This window comes from Ailuropoda melanoleuca, chromosome 2 (assembly GCF_002007445.2).
Source record: "Ailuropoda melanoleuca isolate Jingjing chromosome 2, ASM200744v2, whole genome shotgun sequence".
Lineage (NCBI taxonomy): Eukaryota > Metazoa > Chordata > Mammalia > Carnivora > Ursidae > Ailuropoda > Ailuropoda melanoleuca.
In genome coordinates, this window is record NC_048219.1 from 59,851,072 (window position 1) to 59,864,103 (window position 13,032).

The 13,032-nt window shown below is 41.3% G+C and overlaps 1 protein-coding gene across 10 annotated transcripts in view; it reads left to right on the forward strand.

Moving 5' to 3' along the window:
* The window catches only part of LRRC8B (leucine rich repeat containing 8 VRAC subunit B), a 66,487-nt gene that overhangs the window by 18,649 nt on the left and 34,806 nt on the right, over positions 1–13,032 (forward strand). For 3 of the 10 annotated variants that reach the window (XM_034653847.1, XM_034653849.1, XM_019803018.2), the window contains exon 3: positions 264–378. The exons of the other annotated variants lie outside the window; for them this stretch is intronic. The gene's annotated coding sequence lies outside the window, so the exon portion shown is untranslated. The remainder of the gene's footprint in view (positions 1–263; positions 379–13,032) is intronic. 10 annotated transcript variants of the gene reach the window in all.

A 13,032-nucleotide genomic window follows, 5' to 3' on the forward strand; every position in this document is an offset into this window, starting at 1 on the left:
CACACAAACAGAAGGGTGGGGAGAACCCAGGCTCTTTAACTCCATGTCCAGTGTTATTTCTGCCTTGTCATACTGTGCCGTCGTATCCTGGTCTGTGCCATGAGACATTTCTCATATAAGGAATTTGGTCAATATACTGTGTAAAATTGTTGGACCAAATGTAATGCACTTTTTAAAACCAAAGTATTATTCTTTAATTCTTTCCCTTCTAAGCATTTGTTATTGCTGTATATGTGTGGTGAGAGAGATTTCCTGCTTTCCAGGCTAAGGATGTTATAAGTGAACGATTTAAGAGGTAAAGAACCACAGAATAGCAATAAGAGAGATGCCCCAACGTGACATGACTAAGTGACAAGTTCAGTGGAAACAACGTAGGAGGTGAGACCTTGCATGATGACATAGAATTAGGAAAGATGGGGGTGGGGGAGGAAATGTCTAAGCAGAGGTGTGCAGGAAAGAATGGATATAATACTGAAATAGTTGTGGATGAAATGATTTATCCAGGAGGACTCAAAATAATCTTGGGCGTGGGTATAATAGGAGTTGATAATTGTTGAAGCTGGGTGGAGACATTGGGACTTCCTTACACTATTATCGATACTTTTGCATGTGTTAGGAATTATGTTCCTAATAAAAAGTTTAAAAAAATGGCACAGGAAGTGAGTATGGCTGGCCTACCTGGAATAAAGGGTTTTTTCACAGGCACAGTGGGGAATGATGTTGGGAAGGCAGTTGGGTATCAGATTTGGAAGAAGAGGGCATTCGTGACTATATCCTGTGGAGTCTGGGTGAGTACTGATAGACACTAGACTTCATTGACTGGACTTGAGTCTTATCATGAGGTCAAGGCAGAGTTATAGTACAGCCTGGGATTCTCATGAGGATGCAAGGATGGCCACAACCCACTTCAATCTGTGTAGGTCCCACTTCATCTCATCTGGTATATTTGGTCCTGGAAGGCACGTTAAAAAATAGCTTTTTACAAACCCAAGTTTCCATGGTGGGACACCTCGGGCACAGAAGAGTATCTCACATCTTGTTGAGAATCTTCCTAGCAGAAGATTCATTAACTTAAGCTTGTCTACCTGGAGGGGACTTATTTTCCCTTCTACCAAGTCCCTCTCCTACCCCTTTCCATACGCTCTCTTTCTCTCTCATGGGCCTAGGAGTGGGCAGTTAAAAAGAAATAGAATCATTACCATGATTCTCCAGTAATATGAAGGTACGTGTGTGTGGTGGAATCTAATCTCCTGAAAACAAAACAGATTTTAACAGCAGACTGAGTTATACGTGGTGGCTCTGAACCATCTGGAAAGCCTGATGCTTTACGGTAGCTTTCTGAAGCAAAGTTCCTTCTTCTCCTGTTTAAAATGTTTCTCTACTGCTGAGGAGAAAAGAGGAAAGACATGTCAGAGATTTGGAGAGTTGGTAGTATTAAGGAATTATTAATTGTTTGGGTGTGAATTCAGTAGCGTGCTAGAGCAGACAAGAGCCATGGTTTATTCTCAGGAACTCCTGCAAGCCAGCTGTTAAACACAGCCATGAAACAGTTAAATTATAGACACTTGAGCTATTAAAATAAAAGTGATACTCAGAACTCATCACTTCCTAATGATTTTACTGTAATTTGCTATTATCCATGCTCCTAAGAGTACTTCTTTTTTTTTTTTTTTTAAAGATTTTTTTTTATTTATTTATTTATTTGACAGAGATAGAGACAGCCAGCAGGAGAGGGAACACAAGCAGGGGGAGTGGGAGAGGAAGAAGCAGGCTCATAGCAGAGGAGCCTGATGTGGGGCTCGATCCCGGAACGCCGGGATCACGCCCTGAGCCGAAGGCAGACGCTTAACCGCTGTGCCACCCAGGCGCCCCATCCTAAGAGTACTTCTGTCTCATGCATCTGCATAGCGCAAGTCCCACGTCATGGTGTCTGTGCATTTCTTCCCAGCCCCACATTCAGAGCCATCATGTCAGTAGCTCGAAATTGGCTGTGGTGAGAATAGTTATGCCATACAAACTGGCAAAGACTGCGAATCAGGGCCTTTTCTTTCCCCCTGGAGAACTGATTGTTGAGTATCTACCAGCACACTGGGTATGATTAGGGTATTCTAGTTATCTGTTTTAAAGACTCTTTACTTTTTAGAGATACATTCTGAAATAGAACAGATAAAATATGATTTCTAGAATTTATTTCAAGTAATCCAGTGAGGATGGGTTATATCAGAGTGCTGGGCACATGGACTTCATTATATCCTTCTCTTTACATTTACGTATGTCTAAAATTTTCCATAATAAAAAGTTAAAAACAACAATTAAGGAATGCTACAATGGCAATAAATAAGTTGCCTTTTCCCAGTAGATAGTCTGGTACCTATCGGTCCCTCAAACTTTGATGCTAACATTCCTTTGATGAGGTGTTATTCTTTAATTGTAGAGCCCTATTTGGAGCTGGTTCACATAGATCACTGAGTTTAAATGGCTGTTTCTTATGAAATAAAATCAAGAAATCACGATGTGCAGTTTGCCATACCCATGAGGACAGAGGAATCCAGGAGAACCCTCCCTAGGACACTGAAAAGCTTTCTCTTCACAGTGGGGGGAAAATGCATTTGTTGGATTGCAATCCTGTTTGCAGTACCAGTTGTACAAATAGGAGAAAATGAATCAAGTTATTGCCAACGGTCTACTTCAGATTACATGACAGCTGTGTACCCTTTAGATTTATTTTCAGTCTAGCTGATTTGAGTCATTGCTCAAGAAAGGAACGCTGTCAAGTGAATTGTCTTCTGTGCAGATGACGAGAGCCTTTCTAAACATTGCCTTGCTGATACAAGCGATGTGTTCAGAATTGTTGGCCTATGAATTCAATTAGACCCAATCCAGTGACTTCAGAAACATAGCATAGGTTACGTACTGACTGCATTTCACAAAGAGTGCACAAACACAAAGTGTATTTCCTCACACGTGTCTAGACATCAAATGGAAAATGTGTAGCATAGATTACATAGAATATATCTCTTTTTCCCTAAATTTATGGTAAGAAAGTGGCCTAGAATATCTGTTTTGTAATTTTAAGTTATGTGAGTCTCTGGTCCATGTAGAAAGACAGACCTAAACTGTTCTGTAGGTTTAACCACAGGGGGAAAAAAAAATCAAAGTGTCAAGCAATGAAAACAACAGATGTCAAACTCAGGTAACCTGGGTCAGAATAACAAAATGAAGCCTAGACTGAAAGAGGAATTGAGATCAGGAAACCGGAAGTGAGAGTAGCACGAGAAGGACAAGAACCATGACTCATCCCTCTAAGACAGAGCTAGACAGAGGGGTCACCAGGAGAACCTGGGACGTTTTGAGACCTGGCTGCAGTTTTCCCCTTGTCAACTCCTTTGTACCCATAATCTTCAGTGCCCTCTGGGTCCCACCACGGCATAAGTCCTGAAGGAATTTCTTCAGAGTCTATAAAGAGAAATCATGGTTCAAGATTAAGTTGAAGCATGCAGCTTGAGACATGAATGCTAAGGAAAAACACATGTTAAATTCTTGAAGTATAAGAATCGCAGGACTATTATTGATTCACTCCACCATAACTTATTGAGCTCCTACTATCTGGCTAAGGGCTGGGCATACCTCAGTGCGCCCTACAGGTAAAAGCCCCGTGTTCTCAGAGCTTACTGCCTAGTGGGTGGATCTAGACAATAGACTAAATAATTGTATAGTACATTAAACAGAGATGAATTAGAGAAAAGCAAAACAGGAAATATTCTCCAGAATTAGATTCCCCAAGGATACATTTTCCAAGTCTATCAAAGCTAGCAAAGATGATAGTTATAAAGATACGAAACACACCACATCAGGAATTCCTTTCTGTTTCCTTTAACTCTGTTGGTAAACCAAATATATTCACTCTTTTTACCACCACTAAGTTTAGAGCACAAATGAAAGTTGAAGTACTGTGGGAGAGGTAGCAGCTTTTTTTTTTTTTTTTAACACTGAAGTAAAATGAAATATATGCCCTTACATATTTTGTGAGAGTGTTGGCAGTTCACGACCAGGAAGGCAATGGAGCCCCTACAACAAGGAGGCTTTGATTACTGTCAGGTGTCTTTGATTACTTCCAATCCTGTTTACCTCCAGTTGGACAGACAAGTGGAAGCCATTCAAAGCAAAGTGGTTGTGTGTGTTTGTGTGTGTGTGTGACAAAATACAGACTTTATATATTAATCAAGCTGATTGTCTTCATAAAAATTTAGTCTTATCCTTAAATGGAAATATTTAGAAAGGAAGGTACAAATGAATTTTTTATAGGAGATGGACCCAGGCTACTGTAACTTTTTTATTTTAAATAATTTTTTCCAAGTTACCAAGCTTCTATAAACCCAGTATTAGCCAAAGTCAGTGCCAAAAATGTGCAGTGTAACAAATTCATTTATATGTTCTCCTCTTCCTAGAGCATCCTGCAAACTCAGTGTTTTAAAAACCACACTCATCACTCTCCTCCACAAATTTTCACCATTGACCCTTGGCCAAGACTAGGGTGGTCACTTGTCCTTGAGCCGTGGGAGTCCTGAACATCTAGTCTGCCTCCAGGTCCTTCTGATCAATACCTGAGAAACCCTAGAATCCATGTCCCTAAGCTATTTAGTAGAGTACCTGCCTGAAGATACTTAAAAGTGTTTGCTTTTATACCCTTTTCTCCTCCCATCTAGGCACATCTTAGTTCAAACCTTCTTTCTTGTTTTACCCCTTGGACTATTAATCTGGTTCTCTACCTATGTTGTATATTTCCCCTTCTAATGAATCCTCCTTGCTACCACCAAAGCTGCAAATTCTAAATTTCTAAACTTAAAATTTGACACTGACCATATCATGTCACTCCCTTGCATAAAACCCCTCATTGACTCCATGGACATGGTGCCCATGTCTCTTTATGACATGACCCTAAATGTCCCTTCATCTCGCCTTGCTCAGCTTTCCTACTAGCTTCACTCTTGAGAGCAACACTCAGTCAAAACTTAGCTATGCCTGACTCCTTATAAAGGTTTTAAACCTTAATTAGGCTAATAAATTATCCTTGATTTAGAGCGAAAGAGCAAAATTCATGGGCTTGCTCATTGGTCTTCCAGTGAACATTGGCATATTAACTAGCACTTTACAATAAAGCCTTTTACCAGCCTAGCTTAATTCCTCTTTCCTGTCCCCATCTCTCTCACCAGCCAATATTTGTCAGGTTTTCCCCTCATACTACTACTTAAATTCCTTCATCCCTTGTCGTTTTCACTGACACTCCCCCGTTCAGGTCTTCGCTACTTAGTTCTTGAATTACTACAGTAGGGTCCTACCTGGTTCCCTTGCCTTCGTTCTGTCTCACTCTCTTCTCCTGCCCCCTGTATCTCCTGTGCCCCCCACCCCCAGGTTAGTCCTTTTGAAACATGGCTTGCATTCTTTTTTAGAGTCTCTCATGGTTCTCTTTTGTGAGTCAAGTCAAGCCATATTCTTCATTCTAGAATCTTAATCCTAACTGTCCTCTATGTCACTTGTTTGTGAAGTCATCTGCCTCTGACTATGGACATTCTCCTCAGTGGGACCTGCTGCCTGTTGCTCTTCATAACTTCCAGATCTCTCTGTTCTGGTTCTTCTACAGCTGGGGTTCTTCTTTCTGATCCAACTCCTGCCTGTCCCTACAGGCTCAGATGCACATTGCCCAGGCTGCTTTCTTTAGTCCCTTTGTTGACCTTTGTACGAGGCAGCTTTGGACGGTAGGAAGAACACGATGGTTGGTATCAGTTATGGGATCAAGCTCATGTTCACAAAATGTGGCTTGGACAACTTGTTTTTCCCTCTCTGAACTGGTATCCTTATCATAAAATTGAGCAAACGATTTAAATGACTTATGGGGAAAAAATGCTCCATAAACTTTAAAGCATCATGCAGCTGTATCTCATTTTTGTTTCAACTACATACCGTTTGTAATATATTTTGATATTGATGTTTGATGTTGATAATATATTTTCCCGTTGCCTAATCACTTAGAGTGTATTTCTCATCTTCCTAACTTTTATGCATATTTTAGGGGTTGATCTAAGATGAAACACAAAAATAAAATGAATCTCAGTTACTATTATTCCTTCTTGTCTTATCCATCCCACATCATAGCATACATTTAATAAGTTTTCCCATCAAGAGAATCTAATGAATCAAAGTGTAAAGTTTCAGGCACGATAGGAAAGAACTGTACAGGGAGTGAGAGAGCAGCAAGAAGAGAACAAGGTGACCAGCGAGAAAAAGCCCATCTAGGGAATTGGCCCCCTCAATACTGACTTCTTTCATGGGTCCATGGACGAGCTGAGAGGCCGTCTCTGCAACCTTTTTATACCCCAGCAGTAGAGTTGCCTCACTTTCATAAGAGTCACAGTTCTCGCACAGAGTAGGCTCTCAAATGTTTGTTGGATTCACTACCCACACAATATGTTTCTATGCACACATGTACATGCCAGTGGATTTGTCTATCACTGCTTGTAATTATTCACATTTCCCTTTCCCTTTAAATTTCCTTGTCACACGTAGCAGGAGCGTGTCTGCTTCCTCTGCAGAGTGACGCTGATACATTTGCAATGTGTTTGTGCAGTGACGGGGGTGCCTGATCCCTTGAGAAAGTCATAGGTACCTCCAGGAACTATTTATTTAAATTGCTAAGAAATATCCAAAAATATAGCATTATAATATTAAACTTATTCAAATCATACTTAAAATTAATAAGAATAAAGAATAATAATCAGCAAATAAGAACTCATTTTTGCAAGGCTATCTTCTCGCCCCTCTCCCACAGGCAGTTTCCTGGGAACAAGAGATATGGTAGAGTGCAGGAGTTTCTCATTCTGCTTAGTGTCCACCTTCGAAGAAAAATACCAACTGGCCACTCTTCCTGGGTAACACTGTCCTTGGCCAGTAAGAATAACCATTAGGTATGCACAACTCTTACTATGCCTGCGCCACTGGGTCTTAGTACTCACTTAAAAAACAAACTAATCAAACAGTAAAATACAGTTCCTTTTTTCAGGGAATTCATAATTTGTGGAGGGTAAGGGAATGATAGGAACCCCTGCAAAACAATTATAAGACGTGGGATTTGCTCGTTACCTTAAAAGCCAGGGTTACGTTTCTCCAAAGCAGGTCATTAAGGATTTGCGATTGCTTTGTTTCAGAGTAGAATTAGTGGTGTGGAAAATGTTAGCTTGAAACCGTGTTCTCCACTCACCAGGCGGGCTGGGCGAGTGCTCACTCTTGAGATGACCCAGTCTGGCTGCAGGACAAGACATTTGCATAGAATATTGGGGAAATTGCCAAACAACAAAATGAAGACTTACGCTTTTGAGATTCCTCTTATTGCTGCTTTAATTAAATTGAAGTTTCCAAAGGAATGGACTTTCAAATGAAATTTTAATAGTGCCTCAGCTAATTCCAGCGTATTCTTTCATTTTCCTCGGCTTTCACAATGTGATCATACTTGGTTTCACTTCCTGGTTTGTCCACACCAGACTGTTGTTGCTGGGAAATATTTAAATAAAGCATTTATGAAAGAAGAATATTGTTTTGTAATGGATGAAAGCATTTGGGTTTGATTTTGATTTAGTTCCTGGAGTAATTTTTATAGTAGGAAGATTTCTGATGCCTGAACTGGCAAATTGGTTGCCCAAAGAAAACTTTAAAAACAACAACAACAACAAAAAAACCAAAAAAACCTTTGGCACTGCAGTTAATTAAGTTACCTTGTGGTGAAGTTGTCTACAGAACTCTTTGATGAGGTACCAGTTGTGAAACAAATGAAATGTTGGCCCATAATTAGAGTAATTGTAACTTGATTTTAAGCAGAGGCTTGATTGCATGGTGAGTGACATAATGCCTAAGGATTTTTCCAAAAGAAGGGCCCAGGATATTCTTAAGCTGATGGCTTACTTATGGTGTGTTTCACATGGCCACTAGTCTGTCTGGCACCATTTTGTGTGTGTTTTTTAAATGACTTTTCTTGTGTATTACAGCATTGCATGAAGTATTTGGCTGTTCATTCTAAAAGTGATATTTTTACCCCAAAGCATCTAATTTCACCAAAGTTTTCAGGTACCATCTAGTGTCAAAAAAACAAAACAAAAAAAACAACTGATCAAATCCATTTCTTTTCAAAGCACCAGTGAAATCTAAAAAGTCTGCTCCCTCAAAATCTAATTGTTTTGTCCAGGTGCATCATTTGACTGGCTACCCTGAAAGTTTAAATTTTTTGTTAGATAGGCTCTACACCCAGTGTGGAACCAGACATGGGGCTTGAACCCCCAACCCTGAGATCAAGACCTGAGCTGAGATAAAGAGTCGGATGCCTAACCGCCCGAACCACCCAGGTGCCCCTGAAAGTTTAATTGTTTCAAGCCTAACTATTTTTCTACTTGAGATTTTAGTTTTTCAGTCCATTTATGTTTTATTTTATGAGGTGATCTGACATCTACCCTAATATAGAAATAGGCCTCCTGCTCTTGTTGTCAAACCCCCTGCAATGAATTCTTCCTGATGCTTTCAAATTAATTTCCCTAATACACACTAATATGCCTGTAAGTGTATTTTTTCCATCATTCCCCTGCTTAGATGCCATCAATTGTTCCCTACTGGTTATATGAACAAATCTAAATTACTTTCTGCTCTCATAAAAATATTTGGCTATTGATTCTAAAAGTGAAATTAAACTGACATTAAGTGACTCTGAAACAATCATTTCTCGGTGCCTGTCATGCACTAATAAGGCCTGAGCTATGTCTTGGAAAGTTCTTAGCCTGACATTGGAGACTTTCTTTACTATGTAACCATCATCTACTTATCTTCATTATTTCCATCTCAAAAATTCCATTCCATTCTTTACTATTTAACTGTCATCTACTTATCTCCATTATTTCTGTCTCAAAAATTCCATTCCATCAGTATATGTTTCTTCACTAACTTCTAAAATTCACCTTGGCATTCTCCTACCTTCTTTATTTGTTCCTCCATTCCCCCACATTAAATACTATGTGCCCTATTATTAATTCTCCCCCCTTCAACCTCTTATCCCTTTGCCTCCCACCTAGATAAATCTTTTGCATCTTTCTTGACCACTCATAACTCCTATGCAGTAACTATTATTCCCTTTGTATATATTGCCCTAAGATGCAACTGTAATCCGTTTGAGCTTTCCTGTATTCATGCTTTATTTCACGAAAGCATGAGCTCCTTTTGAGGGTCTAGTCTGAGGTTGACACACACCCTTCTATTCCCTTCAACATCAGGAATGATGCTTTGCACCTTTGCAGAGGCGAGGTCATGATTGTCAAATGCACCTAGTGTCAGAGTGGATGTAAGATATGACATCCTATAACAGTTTCTGTTGGGGTCCCATCTCTGGCCATGACACAGTTGGTGGTACATAGGGTCCTCTTTATTTCTACATCCATTCACCTAGCAGCAGCTAAGTTGTGGCCTTCCTTGAATGGGTAAGACTTTCCACAATAAAAACAGGTGGTGTTGTCAAATATGAATGGAAAAACATTATTTCTTGTGTGTGGTAAGGGGAAGAAAAAAGAACAGAGGGGGGAAAAACACACCATTAGCTTTCTTGGCACAATCTTTCTGCCTTTCAAGTTTGGTTGCTAAGAAATAACCGTAGATTCATTTGCTGTGTACAAAGGAGAAACTTAGGTCACTAACCCAGAGATTATGCTTCTTATGCAGCTGAATTTGTCACTGAGCCAGACAAAGCCCCACCCTGATTTAGAAGTCATGTGTTAAACTTCCAGATGGGGAATGTGACTTTGGTCTCCTGAGAAGCCATCAAAACTCTAAAATTCCCAGAGGGAACATGGTTTCTCTGCTTTGCTAACACCAAATGAAGCTGCCGAACCCTGCCGAGTTCTGAAGCCCAAAGCCAAGCCAGGGTGCAGAAACACTGTCTCACCTTTGCGATGTGGGCATTCTACCTGATTCCTATTCATTATTGGTGGGTTCTTTTAGAAGCCTGACCTTACTTTCTCACTTCAGTATGCCCTGAACGACCTGAAATTATTCTTAATGCCATGGCTGAGCTAAATCTTTCTTCTTTGCTGATAGGGGTTGAATCTGCTAAATGACTCAGGGGCCTTTGTATGTCAAATGGAATTTGGAGAATTGAAGACAAGATGATGTGGTGATTGTAGAAAGTTGCTGTGGTCTTTGCTCCAAGCAAGGGGATCTAATCTTGATTCTTTTATCCATCCATTTAATGTTTAATAGCAGTTTCTGCCTGTAAGAACACAGGGGGATACAGCATGGTACAGTAGACCAGACCTCATAGAGCTTGCAGTTTAGAGGGAAATAAACTTTTAATTGAACAACTGCATGAAGGTGTGTGATAAGCACTGTGAACCGAGGGAGAGAAAACTAAGAGCTCATTGTGATGGGCTTGGTCAGAGTGGTCAGGAAAGGCTTTCCTTAGGAAGAATGTTAAGTCATTGACTCAGGAAATCAGTGGCTTAAATGACTATCTCGATTGGGCTTTGAAGGTGAGTTTGACCTTCTAGGTGAACTGCTGTGCACTCTTTCAAATTGCAGGAGAATTAGCCCTCAGGTGTGACTGTTCTTATGCAGTTCTGTGCTACAAGTGGTACAATATGTATCTGGTCTTTGCCCCTGGTTCCTGGCACAGGATTAAAACCCTTGAAATTTCCTGACAGGAGCCTTTTGTTACTCATAATGAGCCCCTCTCAGCCATACTTGAGTTTATGCTAATGAGGTGACTCTGGGTAGGCCCATTGAGAGCTTCAGGTTGGGGGCTAGTCACCAGAGGAACCAACCATGTGATTAAAGGGTTGGAAATTTCAATCTACCCTTGACCTCTGGGGAGGGGGGAAGGACTGGAGATTTTTCATTGCCAATGGCCAGTGACTTAATCAACCATGCCTAGGTTATGAAACTTCCGTAAACACTCCTCAAGGATAAGGTTTGGGGAGCTTTCCAGTTGGTGCTTGGGAGGTTGACATATTCAGATTGGGCATGGACGCTCCATACCCACCTCCCCCTCCCCCACTAAGACTGCCACCAAATACCATGCCCGAAGCATCCTTCCTCTTCATTTGGCTGTTCCTGAGTTGTATCCTTTACAATAAGCCTGCTGGTTTGTAAGTGTTTTCCTGAGTTCTTTGAGTCATTCAAGTGAATTATCAGACCCGAGGGGGTTATGGGAATCCTTGGATTGCTAACCAAGTCAGACAGAAGAATGGGTTGTCGGGGTCCTGGGACTTATGACTGGTGTCTGAGGTGTGGGGGCAGTCTTGTGGGACTGAGCCCTTAAACCCATTGGAGTCTCAACACTAACTCGAGGTAGTGTCAGAATAGGACTGCATGATAGGGCACCCACATGGTGTCAGAAAAAAGACATCTCATCAGGTTTACTCTAAATGTAAACCAGGCGTGTTTCTGCTCCAGCAGAGGAGCAAATGGAAATCAGTGATTCTGACCAGGAGCCACAGCCACGTTGCAAACATGAAGCACTGATTTAACACCCAGGTGAACGTGGACTTTTTACCTGAAACATAGATGCCAGAGGAGCTGGCTCTTTTGAAATTGACCTGTGTCTCTGTGCTCTTGCTGGATGCTTCACTCTTCCCACACTTTCCAGGGAAGAGATAAGCAATGTCAGTGGACTGGAATGCTTCAAAAGGCCTTCTCTGGGCTGGTCGGGTAGGCGTGGCTGCACTTCTCAGGCTCTGTGAGCCAGAGGTAGTGGGGGTTGTGTCCTCTTTTCTTCTTTTCTTTCTCCAATGGACAGAATGTAAATGGTCCAGTATCAGCCCATGATTGCAAGGTTGACGTGGAAAAGAAGTTTTTACTTTCATGATTGTCTTCTCACTGTGCAATTCTTTGTTTGGGCTACATATTTCTACATGGACCCCTGGGCCTTTTGGAAAAATTCCTTTTGACTTTTGTAGTGGGACTTCAATGTTAGGAGGTGTCAATGACCTTGTAACACTCGCTGTTTTGTTTCCTTGGAACCAAAGTGGTATAAATAAAGCTCACTTCATGGGTTGTTTTGTTTCGATTTAAGATAATATTCCAAGGGCAAAGGCATCCTCTTTCAAAATTAGTTTACTGGCAAAAAAAAAAAATGGCTTTCTTTATAAGAGTTCACCCTTACATTTATACGCCATTTTAATGATTCCAAAGCACTCTGCAATATTTATTTCACCACCAATATCAACCCTTGGGGCCTGTATGATTGTCCATATGGTAAAGGCGAGGACTGGAGGCCTGGATTGGATGAGTTGATTTGCTTAAGCCCATGCAGATCGTGGTGGAGGCAGGCCGGGGACTTGAAGTGCACATTTTCCACACTGCAGTCATGGAAAGCCAGCCCCTGCCTCTAATTCTTGCATGTGGGGGGAATGGAGAAGTGAGGCCTCACTTGATGAGCAACAGGACCCCAGGGTTGGGGGAATAGGAGATATAAAAATAAATAAAAATTGGACAGTTTGCACTTCCCTAAAGTGACTCCAGAACATTTATAGGGCAACACACCAGCAGGACGAGCAATCACTCTCTACTCCCAGAATTGATGGCCATAGCAATGACCATGGAGGAGAATACTTCTGTAAAAATGCCCAGTATCTGGGAGCATAGACACCAGTAACATGTAGGTAGAAACAGAGCTAAAGGCTTTAAAAATCCCTTCTCAGCACTAGTCCCAACTGGATCTGAATCCATGACACAGGCAGCGAGAGCCAGAGTGGGGGGGGTTGGGGGGCATACCTGACTTGTCAGGTTGAATGAGTGCCCACAGTGAGCGATAGAGTGAAGCATCTTTTCTTCCTAGTCCAGCTAGTCTCAAGTGAGTGATGATCTCAGAATATATGACCCAATCTGCCCAGCCTTTTGGAGCCAAGCCCTTGCATTCCTGGGAAGGAAATAGCAAAAACCAATAAAAAGCAAGAGAAGCCAGATAGCATTTATTCCCATCACGTTCCATTGCCAGGCCTCCTGACCCCT